This window comes from Pygoscelis adeliae, unplaced genomic scaffold (genome assembly GCF_000699105.1).
Source record: "Pygoscelis adeliae isolate BGI_AS28 unplaced genomic scaffold, ASM69910v1 Scaffold457, whole genome shotgun sequence".
Taxonomy (NCBI): Eukaryota; Metazoa; Chordata; class Aves; order Sphenisciformes; family Spheniscidae; genus Pygoscelis; species Pygoscelis adeliae.
Genome location: NW_008825153.1, coordinates 356,523 through 371,003, shown reverse-complemented (window position 1 = coordinate 371,003; position 14,481 = coordinate 356,523). Strand labels below are relative to the sequence as shown.

At 38.4% G+C, this 14,481-nt stretch overlaps 1 protein-coding gene across 9 annotated transcripts in view; it reads left to right on the top strand.

Moving 5' to 3' along the window:
* The window catches only part of PTK2 (protein tyrosine kinase 2), a 212,688-nt gene that overhangs the window by 14,742 nt on the left and 183,465 nt on the right, over positions 1 to 14,481 (top strand). For all 9 annotated transcript variants that reach the window (XM_009328415.1, XM_009328414.1, XM_009328412.1 and 6 more), the window contains exon 2: positions 11,479 to 11,505. The gene's annotated coding sequence lies outside the window, so the exon portion shown is untranslated. The remainder of the gene's footprint in view (positions 1 to 11,478; positions 11,506 to 14,481) is intronic.

Below are 14,481 nucleotides of genomic sequence, written 5' to 3'. Positions count from 1 at the left end.
TTTGCTGTCCTTGTTCTTCCTCCCTAGTGTCTGTGGAGTTTGTCAATATTGTATGAAATAATAGTTTATGAGGTTTTACTTTAAAAATTGCAGTAGTGGCTTGTGTAGGAGGCGCAACTTGGGTTAGCTGCAGGGGAGATAATTGCGGTGTTAACTAAAAAATCAGAGCTCTTAGACACAGTATTGAGTCTACAGACTATAGAGTTTATAGCATATCTAATGTTTATCTGCCACCTCAGATGTAATGAATCTTAAATCTTTCTGCAAGTATTTCTGGTGGTCTTAATCTGTTTCATGCCAGAGGCATAGAGAAATAATGCATTCAATTTTGTCAAATTAAGTTTTTACTGTGCATTAAATTGATCAAATAGAGCAGCAGATTAAGGCGAAAAATACTATCTTAAATTGCAATTCAGGACTGATAGAATCTTAATGATGCCAAGCTGAAGTTTTTTCACTGGGTTTGTGGCTATGAGAATCCATTAATCATATATGCTAGACTTCGTGTGTTGCTGTATTAGAAACAAACTACTTGACTTGCTCACTTTGCTGATTGATGTGAGTACTGGCTGCGTTTGGAAGTCGCAGCAAACAGAATATGGAGGTTGCACGCGTGTTGTGTTCTGTCAAGCCAACTGGGTCTCTTGTTTGATCATGTTCTTGCAGAGAACAGGTGTGTTGGGGGTTTTCCTTTTACACGAATGACAGTGTCTTTTGAGAGTCGCTTTCCGACGGCTACACGACAGAACCAATTAGGAGAAGAAAGCCTGTCTCATGTTGTGTACTGAAATTCTTCTGTCTGCAGTCTTGTTCCCCCACTACCCTCTTTTTGTCCTTTGTAATCTAGTTTTTGTCAGTCATCTCTTTTGGTTTCTTTGTCCTGGTGTGTCTGTGTTTTCCTTTTGCTGTTTTTTCTGCCTGTGGTTCCTCCCCACCTCACTTGTCATCTTTTTTGCTGTCTTAATTCATCCTTCATTTCGTATCCATCTGGAAAACTGTATGAAAGGGGACAGAAGCAGAGGAGAAGCTAGGGAAAAGATTTTTCTGTATTTCTGCTGTGCCTTGCATGGAGGGGGAGGGAGGAGGGAACTGACCTAACACAAATACTGCTACCATGAAACATAGCAAGAAAAATTAATTATGTCAGTTTAGATGAATGCATAATAAATAGCTCTATAATGACTCTTTTGCCCTTTCCTGATTTGTTGTCTGTATTTCTGTTGCCCCTAAATTCCTATTTCGGACCCTGAGGTAGGCTCTGTGTCTCTTTGGCTTAAAAATAATTATGTATGGTTGTGTAACGATAGAAATAATGTTTGTTATTGTCTCCTTGCTAATTCTCATTGCCCCGTGTCTGCTCTGTTCTTTGACAAATAATTTATTCAGTCTAGATGGTTCTTGAAACAACATTCCTTTGTGACCTAGGTTTTGGAAAGCTTTTTTGACTTTTTCTTCCAAAAAAACCTCAAAAAAACCAAACAAACAAAACCAACCCACCAGAATTACACTTTGCAGCATGTTGTGCCTCTAAACAGAACAGTAGTTGGAAGTGTTTGTAATCTGTGTCCCTAGTAAGAGGCGTAAGACTTGCTGAAACAACAAGATTACACTAAAGGAGTCTTCCCTGTGCCTGCTGGTGGTGTATTTATTGGAAGTTTGTCTGGCACTCTGAGCATGCTGTCCTCAGTTCTCTGTTATTTCATACATTGTTAAGATCCAGAACTGTCATGTCTCACTGGAGAACTGATTTCAGACTCTGTAGCTCTTGCTGCAAATGCCCTAAGCCATATATGCTTGTGGAAATGCTCATTTGCTGTAAAGGGATGTTATGCTTCACTTCGAGAACAAACTCTAACTGCAGCAAAACTTTCTCCATCCATAGTATCACTATTAGACTAAGAAAACACCAGTATTCTTGTTAAAAATAGATTTCATCTTGTTTATTGGGGCAGATTTCTGTACAGAACAAAACTTCTGCAGCTGCTGTCAAGCTCGCTTTGAATGCCTTGTAGTAATCCCATTGAGATCAACAAAACGTTTTATTTTTTAGGCACTAAGTAAGTTAGTCTTTTCATGCATGCAAGTGTTAACTAGTAACAGTCCTTTCTTAGGTAAGTACAATGTATGTGCAAAGATGATAATCTTCTGTTAAACTTTTTGACAAACACTTTGTGCGTGTTCTTTACTGGAAAGCTGTCCTTTAAATTTTTTTCCTTCTCCCTCCCTCCCTCTGTGCTGGTTGCATTGATTACCTTCAGCCTTCTTTCACTTGTCTTGAATGTTCTGTAACTTCAAATGAAAAAACGTAAAACTTTAATTCCAGCTTCTGAAAAACTGCTGTAACAATGGAATCCATGTGTGGTCCATAACCATGGAAACGGCATAATTTTACAGTGGTGGACATGAAGGGAATGACTCTCCCAACTTACTAAGAATTTGTCTTTAAAAAAAAAAAACACAACCCCAAAAACTTGCAAAATACTGTTTTAGTATTCTGAAAAGAAAGTGAGTGGTTTTTTGTTACATTGTTAGTCTGTTACTCTAAATCTTAACTAGTTATCCTTTTGAAAACAAAGCCCCCTAAAAAAAAAAACCCCAAACCCACCAAAACAAACAAACAAAACCACCGAAGAAAGCAGTCTTCTCTTACATTGTGTTCTGGGATCTGTAGCTCCATTTGAGTTATTTTTTAGTATTTTGCCTGACGTACTTTCTCCTAACTCTCTCCTGTTCTTGGTTGTGTCCTTGGTGTTAATTTCTGTACCTGGAAAGATGTTTATTTTATATTTTGAAATATCTGCATGCTCTTGCTGAGTTCCTGTCATAACTAGAGTGCAAAACAGCTTTACTGGCATGCAGTGCTAATTTGTATTTGAGTACAGGAACAATAAAATCCTGTCACCTTTTGGAAACGTGGGTGACTTGTGGTGGCACACCGCATGTCATCAGTCTGTCATGGAAGATGACAAGGGAAATTCAATGATAGCAAGCAATGTCAAGACAATGTTGGGGTTTTTTTTGGGGAAAAAAGAATAATCCACTAAACCTATCACTTCTAAGAACAAGCACTCTGTAGTACCAATGGGGGGGGTAGCTAGACGCGTATAGAGTGCATGTCTGCAGCTTTCCCTAAGCATGCCTGAGGACTTGAATTGTTAGGTTCATAACATGTCACAGTACTTCCACCAGGAAATCCACCATGTGATTACATAGAATCATAGAATCATTAAGGTTGGAAAAGACCTCTAAGATCATCGAGTCCAACTGTCAACGCCAACACCACCATGCCCACTAAACCATGTCCCTAAGCAATCACATGATCACTACATGATCACAGGTCATAGTGCTGGGGATATTCCTGATAGATCTGAACCATTGTTAGCATACAGATGTCCCTCCTTAAACATCTTAAGGCGTTTTAAAGTTTCCTGGGCTTGTTCAGTTAAACACGTCTCCTTTTGCTATAAGCCATTAAAGCATAAGAACATTCCTATAATGTAGCTGACATATTCTTAAAACTGCACTTTTGACTGAGTAGGTATTCTTACAGGTCATGTCTAAAGCTCGTGACTGTCCTACATCTTCACAGAGCCGTGACAGGGAGTTTAAGAACACAAGAGATGCTGCTGGATGAAACCAGTGATCCCCCAGGCCAGCAGCGTGCCTCGGTGGCAGCAGAAGGTGTTATTTAAATACAGTTTGCACGCCTGGCCCTGTATTTCCTCAGCATCCCCATTGCGTCAGGGATGCCAGCTGGTACCTCCCTGACTAGGCCTTGTCATCTTTCCTTGTCAACCCGTTGTGAATCTGACAACTGCCTTTGAACTTGCTGATGGTACGTGCTTCCACACCCTTCTCTAGCAGGAACTTCAGGAAGCCTACTGCCAGCTGTGAAGAGAGGCACTCTTGCTGGTTTGAAGCTGATCTCCAGTAGTTTCCTCAAATGCCTCCTGCTACTCATACTGGCAGGATTTGACAAACAGTGGTGCTGCATTGATCTGCTTTTCCTTTTTCTTTTCTCTTCCCCCCCTCCCGGCTTGTAAGCTGTGGTCATATTCACTGTGAGCCTCATGTCCTCCCAGCTGAGCGATCCCAGATTTTGTAGTCTGGCCTTATGTGGCAGCTGCTCCATCTCTCGATCACTTCAGCTGTCCTGCTCTAGACATTCTCTATCTCTACTATGTATTCCTTCTTGTGCAGAGACCAGAACTGAACACAAAATGTGGGTGCTTTTATTATTTTGTACCGTAACTTGTTTAAGTACCATGTTTTCAGTACCCTTCCAAATGATACACAATGTTTTATTGCCTTTTTTTGGTCAGCTACTGCACTTTGAGCTGATGATTTCAGAAAACAGTGACTCAGCCTTCCTCCCGCAATTGGAACTGGAGAAAGTGCAAGTGTTAAGTGGTTAAGGAGGTTTTGCTCAGAATACTTCCCCGCCCCCCCCATGCATTACATCATGTCTATCTACGTCAAAGTGTATCCACTGTCTTTTAGCGACTTGCTTCATATTGTGAGATCCTTCTGAATTTTTTTTTCCATTGGCATGGCTTTTGTCTACCCATAAGAGCTTAATATCACCTGCAGACTAGAAGATTTCACTTACCCATTTTGTGATGCTGAATAAAACCAATTCTTGGGGACCTTACTCCCAACTCTTCTCTATCCATACCTCTCATCCCCATAGGCAAAATGTTTATATAGAATGTGTAGATATTGAGAATAAATTCTTTATCTGAGTTGCTCAGATACTGCATGTTCTGTAACTCACTGTAATGAGATTGATCCCCCCTGCCCTGAGTAATGATTGAGTAATTTCTTTTGCTCTTCTTAACCTCCTTGAATGTAGCTTCCATCAGAACTTTTCATTTAATATCTTACTGTTCAGTATGCCTGGTCTAAAATTTGGCTACTGGTGGCTGGATAGATAACTTTGTGGACACGCTCAGTGATGCGGTGTAAATGAATTTAAAGTTTCTAGGTGCATGCTCTTTTAGTTCAGGGCAGAGTTCAGCTGAGATGAAGGAAAATACATGTGGATTACTCTCAGCATCTTAATCAGAATTTGGATTTTTTTTTTCAATTTCAAAACCTAGTATTTAAGAACCGTAAGCAGAGTGATTCGGGAGGAGTTTCTCTCAGTGGGAGAGGGGAAATTGTGATTGGAAACTGTTGAAAGACGTCTTGTAGATGCTATAAACGAAGAAGACTAAACATGCTTTTGTTCTTAAATCCCGGTGGTTGGGAAGCAGAAGGCAGGTATAACAAGATTGGGGGCAGTGAGAAGAATGCAACAGTTAATTAGCTACTGACTTGTCAATTCATTGTCAGTTATGGAAGCAAACATAAACTGAACATGTTCCTGAGGTACAGGACAAGTTAGCTGACCCTTGTATTGCTGTAATAACATTATGCTCATGCATGTTTAAAGCTATTTGAGGTATGTCAGATAAGGTGGTGATCACACTGTAAATGTGCCTAGTACATATTTTGTCAACCAAACATATAAGTGTGTGTGTGGGGGGTGGTGTTAGTGTTCTGTGTGGTACTTCAGTTGGTGCTCCAATTTTTCCTTGCCTTAATTTTGTTTCTTTTGTGTTTCAGAGGCAGCAGCTTGCATTAAAACTAGTAACTGGTTAAACAGAACTTCTCAAAAAATATAACATAGGCTGTGCACGTTTCCTGAGGAGGGCCTCGTAGTGGTTCATTCTTGGCTGTTTGCTAGTTAACCTTTTCAACAGACATAAATGAAAGCATTAAATCATTACTGCTGATATTCACAGTTGAAGCAAAGATTTAAACAAAGATAATAAAGGACTACAGAGCAACATGGATCTCCTATGAAGTAGGGTTGTAAACAGAAGATGTGTGGCTTTGTACACTGACTTTCTTCTGCTCTGGCCAAAGCACAAAAAAAACGCTGGCAAGTTTTGTGGATGGAGGAGGTGTCTGTCCTATAATTGTCCTGCCCCACCTCTCCTCACGGTAGCAGATAAAAATTTACAGTAAGTGGTGGATATTTGGCTGCTGCTGTGCCTAAGGCAAATGCAATAAATATGTCAATAGGGGAAAAAACTCTAAGTAAGCAAATGGTATTTTTAGTGCTGTTATGATTGACTTACGAATACTGTGTCAGGTATTGGTGTTTGCAAATCGGGGAAGCTACTAAAAGCAAAACTAGTTTGAGCATCCAAAGACTTGTAAGGATGATCAAAGGTTTAGAAAAATGGGCCTTTATAGTGAGCCACTTCTGGCTCTTATTCTACATAGCTAATATAAGATTTGATTGAGTCACTCTTTAAAATCACCCTAAAATTACCTTAATGGGAAATGATATAGTAAAGGGCTGTTAACATTCAGCTCTGCAGACTGCTAAATTAGAAGTAGGTTAGATTTAGGTTAGAAATAAAAGATGCACCTTTAGTGATGAAGGAGAAAAACACATACATGGAACAATCTAACTGGTGGTTTATGTAATCTTTTAATCATATTGTAAAACTTTTTAACAGCTTTTTCCATAGCAGATGTGCTGGCAGAATGAATTCATTGTATCTCCGAGGTCTTTGCTCGATAGATTGGATAATCATGGATAAATCCTTGAGTTTCTCAACAAATGTAATTTTACAAAGCAGTTTTTTTGAAAGGTGACTTGTGTCTTCTGCTTAATTATTTGCTCTTTAAAAAAAGGAAAAGTATTTTGACATAGATAATGAGATCTCAATTTCGTTAAAGATTAGAGGAACATCCAGCCGCCCTTTTAGCCTGCCAGAGAACAATAGGAAGGGAGGCTTCCAGGCTGTTGAATCCAGCCTCTAAGACAACATCCTTCAGCATCAGTCATGCAAAGGCTAAAAGCTGAATACATGCCTGTGTTCCTAAATGATTTTGGTACTGGTAGATAAATAAGGAAATTGCATCTTATGTTGAGTCTGTGATATTCCTCGTTCAGTTGGAAGGATTGTTGTCGAATGACATGTGCTACTCAGCTTCCTGGAGACTGTGGTCTGTGGTTCCTCGTGTGCTGCGAGCTTTTACTCTTCACTGGAACGAGAGGATCAGTTCATGAACTGGAGATCTGAATTCATTTCAAGGGAATACTGTTAGGTTAGAGTCGGTCCGTTCCCGCTACAGGAGAACAGGATTAAATTTCTTGTGGTCTGCTGCTTACCACAGCTCTGGAAAGAGATCAGTGCTGCAGATGGGATGAGAGTCTGAGCCTCTATAGTTGTCCATGGAGCCATATTCTCATTTTACCTTGAGGTAGGAACATGAAGCTCACAAAATATTCCTGTTTTTGATGATTAGATGTTACTCTTGGAAAGAAGATGTTAAAGTTGCGGCTCCATTTCAAAGAAAACATTTGAGGAAAATCTGCAATGCAAAATGCATAGTTTCATTAAAACAAATTTAGTGTTAGAGATATCCAGTAGTCAAGGCATCCATAAATCATAGAAAAAAACCTATTTGTGATGGGATCCACAAAGCCTATTTGAGGATATACTGCCCAAAACCATCTTGGTAGGTATAGAAGTAATAGTAGTAGTCTTTAAAATAGTCCTTTTTTTTGTGTGTGTGTGTTCTTCAGTGAATTCATGTAGGTAATTGATTTACTTGGCAAGTTTTTTTTGGCTAAGGAACTTTCTTATTTTGTAGCACCTCTGATGTTGTTACAGCTTCTTTCTTGTTCTGTTATTGTCATCTGTGTATGGTATTACAGAAACCTTGGTTGGAAAGGACCTCTGGAGGCCATCTGCTCCATTCTCCCAATATCTATTTGGAATAAAAACAGTTTTCCTGGAGAGCTGGTTAATCTTTACAAAGTATGTAAAAGTTTGTAAAGAATATGGTCCAAAAATTATTTTTCTTTATGTCTATTCAAACTGACAGTTTGTTCCCTATCTAGTAGCATGGTAAGACGTGCAAGAATGTAAATGGAGAACATGACTGATCCCTTGAAAGTATCAGCAGGAGTAGAAGCGAGTGAAATCTGATTAATTTTTAATTTCACTTTGAAGAACTACTTTGGAGCAGATAGGAAGTGTAAGGTTGGTTCCTGTTGTACAGCTGTAAATGTGGCTTGTGGGACAGCATTCGCATGCATTCAGGAAATGAGTTTTGTAGGAGAAGTCAGTCCAGACCTCCATTGTGTGAGGGAATGCTTACCAACAGGACAGGACAGCTCCCCAGATGCTCTCAAGTCTCTCCTTACAGTCGCAAACCAGATTAGGAGCCTAACTTTTCTTTTTTCCCTTCAAATCTCAGTATTGAATGACTTTCTCCTATATAGAGATCTGAATGCTATAGTGTGCTTCAAGAAGGGAAAGGTTTTGCACAGTAAAGAAGGAGAGTTTGTAAATGTGATCTGAAATGAGTAGCTATCGCAGTGTGTAGTCTCAGTTTACTTCTCAGTGAATGAAGTTTTTAAAATGTTGCCAGAATCCACTAATCTTTTTTCAGTGTTAGATGTTAAATGAAAACCATATTTGGATAATAAAGCTAAGAAGTTTCAAGCCAGAAAAGATTAGAGCGCACTGGAGAGGCAGGGTAAACCGAAGGGTAAGAAATACCATCAAAGTTCCTGATGTGACTCTGCAGCTAATAAAAATACATGAAGGTAATGAACATTCACTTACTGTTCTGGTGTCTGAATACACAAACATACACACAAAAAGGTGGAATTGTTACTTTTATCTTTGGAATTGTGACAGTGTTTGCTTAATTTTATGCTATTATGAGTTGATATTTCTGTAGTGGCTGGTGTTTGCCGGACTGATTAAGATGCATTAGCCTATAGAGGCTTAATGGAAATCTTTGAAAAATATGATACAAGTAACTTGCTAAGTGCATCTGTACAATTTTGCGTAGACTGCTATGACCTTCAGGCTTCAATTTCTTTTGTCCTACTTGTTTTTAAACCTAGTATGTGTCAATTAATCATAGAAAACAGTCTCTCTTACACTAAATTGTATTAGAAGAACGCGTACTTGCAGGAAGCTGTTCAGTATACTTGTCCCAGAGGTGTCGCATCTCTTCATTTAATGCACTTATGGAACTGATTTACAGTGGAACATGGAAGTAAGAAATCATTACAGTGCTTGACTTAAATATAGTAATGTTGCTCACCTTGTAGGTACCCCATTTGGCTAGGACCCAGTGCAGTAATGGGATATATGTCAATGCTGGTGCCTGTGCAGGGAGAGATCCCAGTGGAAACAGCGGCTCAGGTGTTAAGGACAAACACTAGAATATGATCAAGACTTTCTTAAGTTAAAAATATGTGTGTGTCTTCGCTGCAGAGCTTTCCCTGGAGGTGTTTGAAATTGCATGGCTAGGTTCCTGGAATGTAAATTAACGTTTTCTGCCTATCTGTGTGTGTATGATAATGTATTTTTCTGGTGGTTATGTTTACCGCTATTTTCTTGAAATCTGTTGTGTAGGCACGCTTAACCAAATAGTCTGCTTTAAGAGTAATAAATGCTGTGATAAAACTTTTCCAGTACATCAAGTTTTAGAAGAAAATTTTAATGCAGCTTGTAATTTTTTCTAGTAACTTAAAGGACATTGAAAAATATAAGTAGAAATGGACCTTCGATATTAGCTTCCATCACTGTAGAAAAATTAAAATCAAATGTTGTATTTTCTGCTCTGCAATTTGATTTTTTTTTTTACTCGGGTGACTACAGTTGTTTGTATAGTCTAATGACAAGCAGGAATTTTTTTGCAACTTTATAAAAAAAAGTGGATGGGAACTCTCAAACATCTGTAAACAAATAAAAAGATGCAACATTTCTCTTGATTTATTTGACTTTCCAAGTTAATTGTCGCTGCAACTTGTTTTTCTGCTGGAAGAAAGCTCCATTCCACATGCGCTGATCTGGATTCTGTGCAGAAGCTGTTGCAGGAGGCAACTTGAGGCTTTTCCTTCCTGCAGTTTATGCAGCTTCTTCCTGTCTGCTTTTCTCCTGTCTCAAGGCATTTCTTACTACATAAGCTGTCTTTTCTCATAAGCAGACAGCATGATGATCTTTTAAATGTACCTTAATAACTTTAAACTTTGTATGTTCTGCTAGAACAAAGCATGCAGTGTTTTCTCTGCTGGGGTGTCCCATTGCTATTTTCATTTTGCATTTAAAGTGTGTGTTAAATTTATTCTGCCATTTCATTGTCTCCTCAGAGAGTACCACAGTTCAATTTTGAATTTTTTAGTAGGCTGCCTTTAAATTTCAGGTGTAATTCTCTTTGGTATTCAAGTTTTATCAAGTTTTGCAGCCACAAACATGGATTATAATTGAAAGCAGACATGATGTTAAAAATCTGTTGGTGAGAGCGGGGCTAATATTTATTAAGCCTTGTTATTTCTTCTAATAGGTAGCAAAGCAGTGGCCATCTGCCCTGATCATCTACGAATCTGTTCTGGCTACACCTATGGTTAAAGTTCAGTTTCCATGTGGATTTTGTACCCCAAATGACAATTTTATTACTCAAGACTGCTGTCTCCTTTTAACCAAATAACCGTGCACACCTTTTTCTTAGGTTCAGTTCAGTTTCTTACTCATTTGTTTTACTAGTTCCCCTTTCTCATCCCCCCCATACTTGTATTTATTTCAGCTTTTGTTAACCCCTTGATGTGTCTCCCCAGTCCTTGTCCTTACAGACTTTGAGTAATTCTTTCTTTCTAGTTCTTTGTGGGTTCTAGTTTCTGTTCTGTGCTCTGATCGGCACCTCAAAGTTCCAGTTACGATCGTGTGCGTTGAGATGACAAGTAGATGTAAGAAAAGCAGGCAGAAGGAATATAATGAGTTATAGTTTACATATTTACCTATTTAGGAAAATTTAATGTATATGCATTTATACCCATCTTTCTTTAGGGTGTAATTTTTAATATGATCTATTTAGACTCTGAGACAGTGGTTCTTGTAAAGTTGATTGCAGCTCAAGACAGCCTTGGCAATTACTATAAAAATATCCAGCAACTGTCTCATGTGCCTCAGTGACAAAAATCAGTCTCCTTTCTTTTAAAATTACTTCTTGTGTTCCATATGTATCCATCTGTAAGCTTGGCTACCTTTTCTCTAAAGGTTTAAGAATAAAGAAAACATACAGTAATGTCCTCTTCATATGCAAACTTACCCTGACATTTTCAGCTCTGAAATTATGTAGGTGATAATGGTGAAATCCTGATGTAACACTTAATTTGTGCGTAGTGACCTGTATTCTGCTGTAGTAATTACACTTATTGCCTAACAGTATAATCTTTGTCCTTTGGTTAGGTGGGCAAAAAGTAATCTTGTTAATGAACAGGGTGAGACAAGGAAAATGCTTTTGATTTGCATGTGGCTTGCCTAGCAGCTAGCAAATTGCTTCAGATAGTGTGCTTTATTAAACAAGTACAGCCTTGCAGAAAAATGATTAGGCCAATGCAATTTTAGAGCTATTTTTCCTTCTGTTTCTAAATGTATTTCTTTATTGTTACAGATATTTCAAGACTTCCCTTGCCAGCAGGTAAGTTCTCTTCTTTCATTTATGTCTTGATGTGACAGCAGGCAGCTTTTAAGGGCGTGCTTGCAATATAGTCATGCTTTTATATAATCAGTCGGTTCTTACTGGCACTGTCATGGTACTTAGTCATGTGGGGATCTGAGGTCAAAACAAAACCTGTTGAGGTACAGATTTTTTTTTTACATTTGAGTAATGTATTTTGACAAGGGGAGGAGGTAACTGAGATATATGCAGTTGTTAAATATGTGTGTGATATAGTTAATGCTTAAAACAACTCAGCCCAGCGTTGTGATACAGCTGTTGGAAGAACAGATTAGCGGCAGCCACAAATAGTATTAGTGGTGAATCAGAGGGACAATGTGCAAGGAAATGTGGGTGCATGGTTTATGGGTGGAAGGAATCTCCCCAGGTGCTACTGGGGAAGGTGACAGACATGTTCACTTGCCTGGGGTCACAGGTGGCTTGTGCCAGGGCTGGAAATATCCCTCTGCTCTGTTGGACCCTGTGTCTCCTATCAGTGGTGTTTAAAACCAGTGGGGTGCAAAGCCGGGGGGGGGGGGTGGGGGGTGTGACAAAACAACAAAAAAACAACAAAAAAACCCCAACCCACCAAAAATACAAACCCCGAAAGACTTGCTTTTTAAAAATAGCATTTTTTTGTTTATTGTTTGATACATTTGGCCTTTAACCAAGTAATTAAGCTTTACAAATTCACTTGGGCTGTAGGCTCAAGTCGTGCTGTAGAGCTCAGAATGATGGTGTTTTCTCTTCCCCAGCATTTTGTCCATCTATTCACCGTTTGTAATGTGGGTTCTAGAATCATAAGTGTAGTGCGCTTTTACTCCTGGTTGAGCAAGTTTGGGATGAGATGTTTGTCATCAGGCCTGCTGCCTTTTGTCCTTACTCTGCATTGGTGACTTTGCTTCTGTATCAATTTTTTTCTTCTTATTGAGATGTGCTTCATATCTGTCCGCAAAATATCTTTTTACAAATGAGTATCTAAAGTATAACAGTACTTGGTCAATATGAAGCTGCTCCGGGAGTAGTTGGTCTTTCCTGTTTGAATCAAATGGCAATTTCAATTAAAAGCTTGATAGCTGATATGTTGTAGTCTTTCCACAAGAACTTTATAGAGTGGCTGTTCTGGGAAAAAATCATGTTTGCTTGAAGCAGTGAAGAGAACTCTAAATGTGGAAAAAGTTGTTTGGTGGTTTGTGTTGTGTCTCTAGCTTTTACTAAACTAAAATCTTGTTTTCAGTTACTCTGTCACTAAAATATAAGATGTATGAGCTAATGTGTCTATGCAATATATCTCGCTCTTTATCAAATCTTACAGGGTGAACAGCTAGCTAAATACTGATCTGCTGTAGAGCAAAAATAACACAAGAGCAAGCTGCTGGTAGGGAACCAGGTAGAGCATGGTCATTACTTGTTTGTTCATTTATCTAATGCACAACATGAATTGTAACATTTGAGTAATGTGGAGCTTGAGTTTGCCAACTTGAATGAAATCTCCACAAGTTTCTTGTTCACCTCTTCACGCTATCATTCCCTTCTCAGAATGTCTTCGGGAGTTAATTCTTAACATTCAGATATTCTTAAGCTTTAGAGTTTTCTTAACTGTAAAGAAATTAATTTTAAAGAAACTGATAATGATTTCATCTATTAGATTGTTTTTTCCTAGATATTTTGTACTTTAAACTTGTTTCATAAATTTTATTAAAATCTTTGTAGAAGAATATTAGACAGCAATTTAATTTGTTTGAAAAGGTTTTTTGTTGTTTTTTTTTGTTTTTTTTTTTTTTTTTTGTCTTTTAAGGAAGGCATCTTAAAAATGATTTTGAGTGCTGAGAGAGGTTGTCAGGAAGGCAAGTACTTGTGGAGAATATTGGAAAAATAAATGTCTGGTCTTTAGTCAGGCTGCCAGGAAGATAAGGGCTGTCATGTTTTTTCTGCAGCTTCTAAAACAAGGATGTCTGAAACTTCTTCAGAGTTTCCATTTGGGACTTGAAGAGTTGGTCTGATTCTGTGAATCTGAGTCACAATGAGATTATTCTTTTCAATTTGGGTATGTGTGTGTGGGTGTCCTAATTGTACTTTTTAGCTGTGTCATTGAAATACTGATAGAGGGCAAAAATTTACCCAGGATTTTGAAACGGTAACCTTTTTCCATGGTAAGGCAAGAGACCTTGATAGAGAGTAGAAAAGCTATCCACCATGGCTTGCCTATAGCAGGGATTTGACAGTATTCACTGACAAGTGAACTAAGGAAACCTGTTTTAAACACATGCTTAAAATGTTGTCAAAAGAGAAGGGTGTGTCAAATGGAGTCCCACAGAGGTCTGGCTTGTCCTACTGGAATTACAGCATTTTCATTAATGACCATGATGACGGACTTCATATGCCCATGCAACCTACCAGTAACACAAATATAGAAAGAGTTAGGAGTGATTGGATGATGGGATTAAAATTCAGAAGAAACTTGACAAACTGGAGAAATAGCCAGGATAAAAGATATAATGCATTTGAATAAAGATGAGGTTCTACCTTCCGGTGGGAAGCTTTAATCATCAGAACTCAATATTTGCAATAAATAACGGTATTTTCTTATTTCAAGTTTTGAAGAACTTTTTTTTTTCTTTCCTGGGTGCCACTTTTGGCAATGAGCAATAGATGCCACTAGAAATGCTCTCACTTTTGCCACCTGGTTTTAGTAGTCCAAATTTGCATCATAATATAGTGGGGGGTTTTGCAATGTTTGAACACTCTGCAGTAGGGAGGAGACTACTTAAAATGGTCTTTATTGTAGTGTCTTGTTTAATGAATTTACATGTAATATAACCTCATAGTCAGTGGTATACCAAGGTCAGCCAGAACACTGCCTTTTCGCTTTCATTTTGTAGCAAAATCTTCATGTAAAGGAGGATTGTTTGTGTGCTGCTGAATGCATTAATTCATTAGGTTGTTAGTTAAATCATT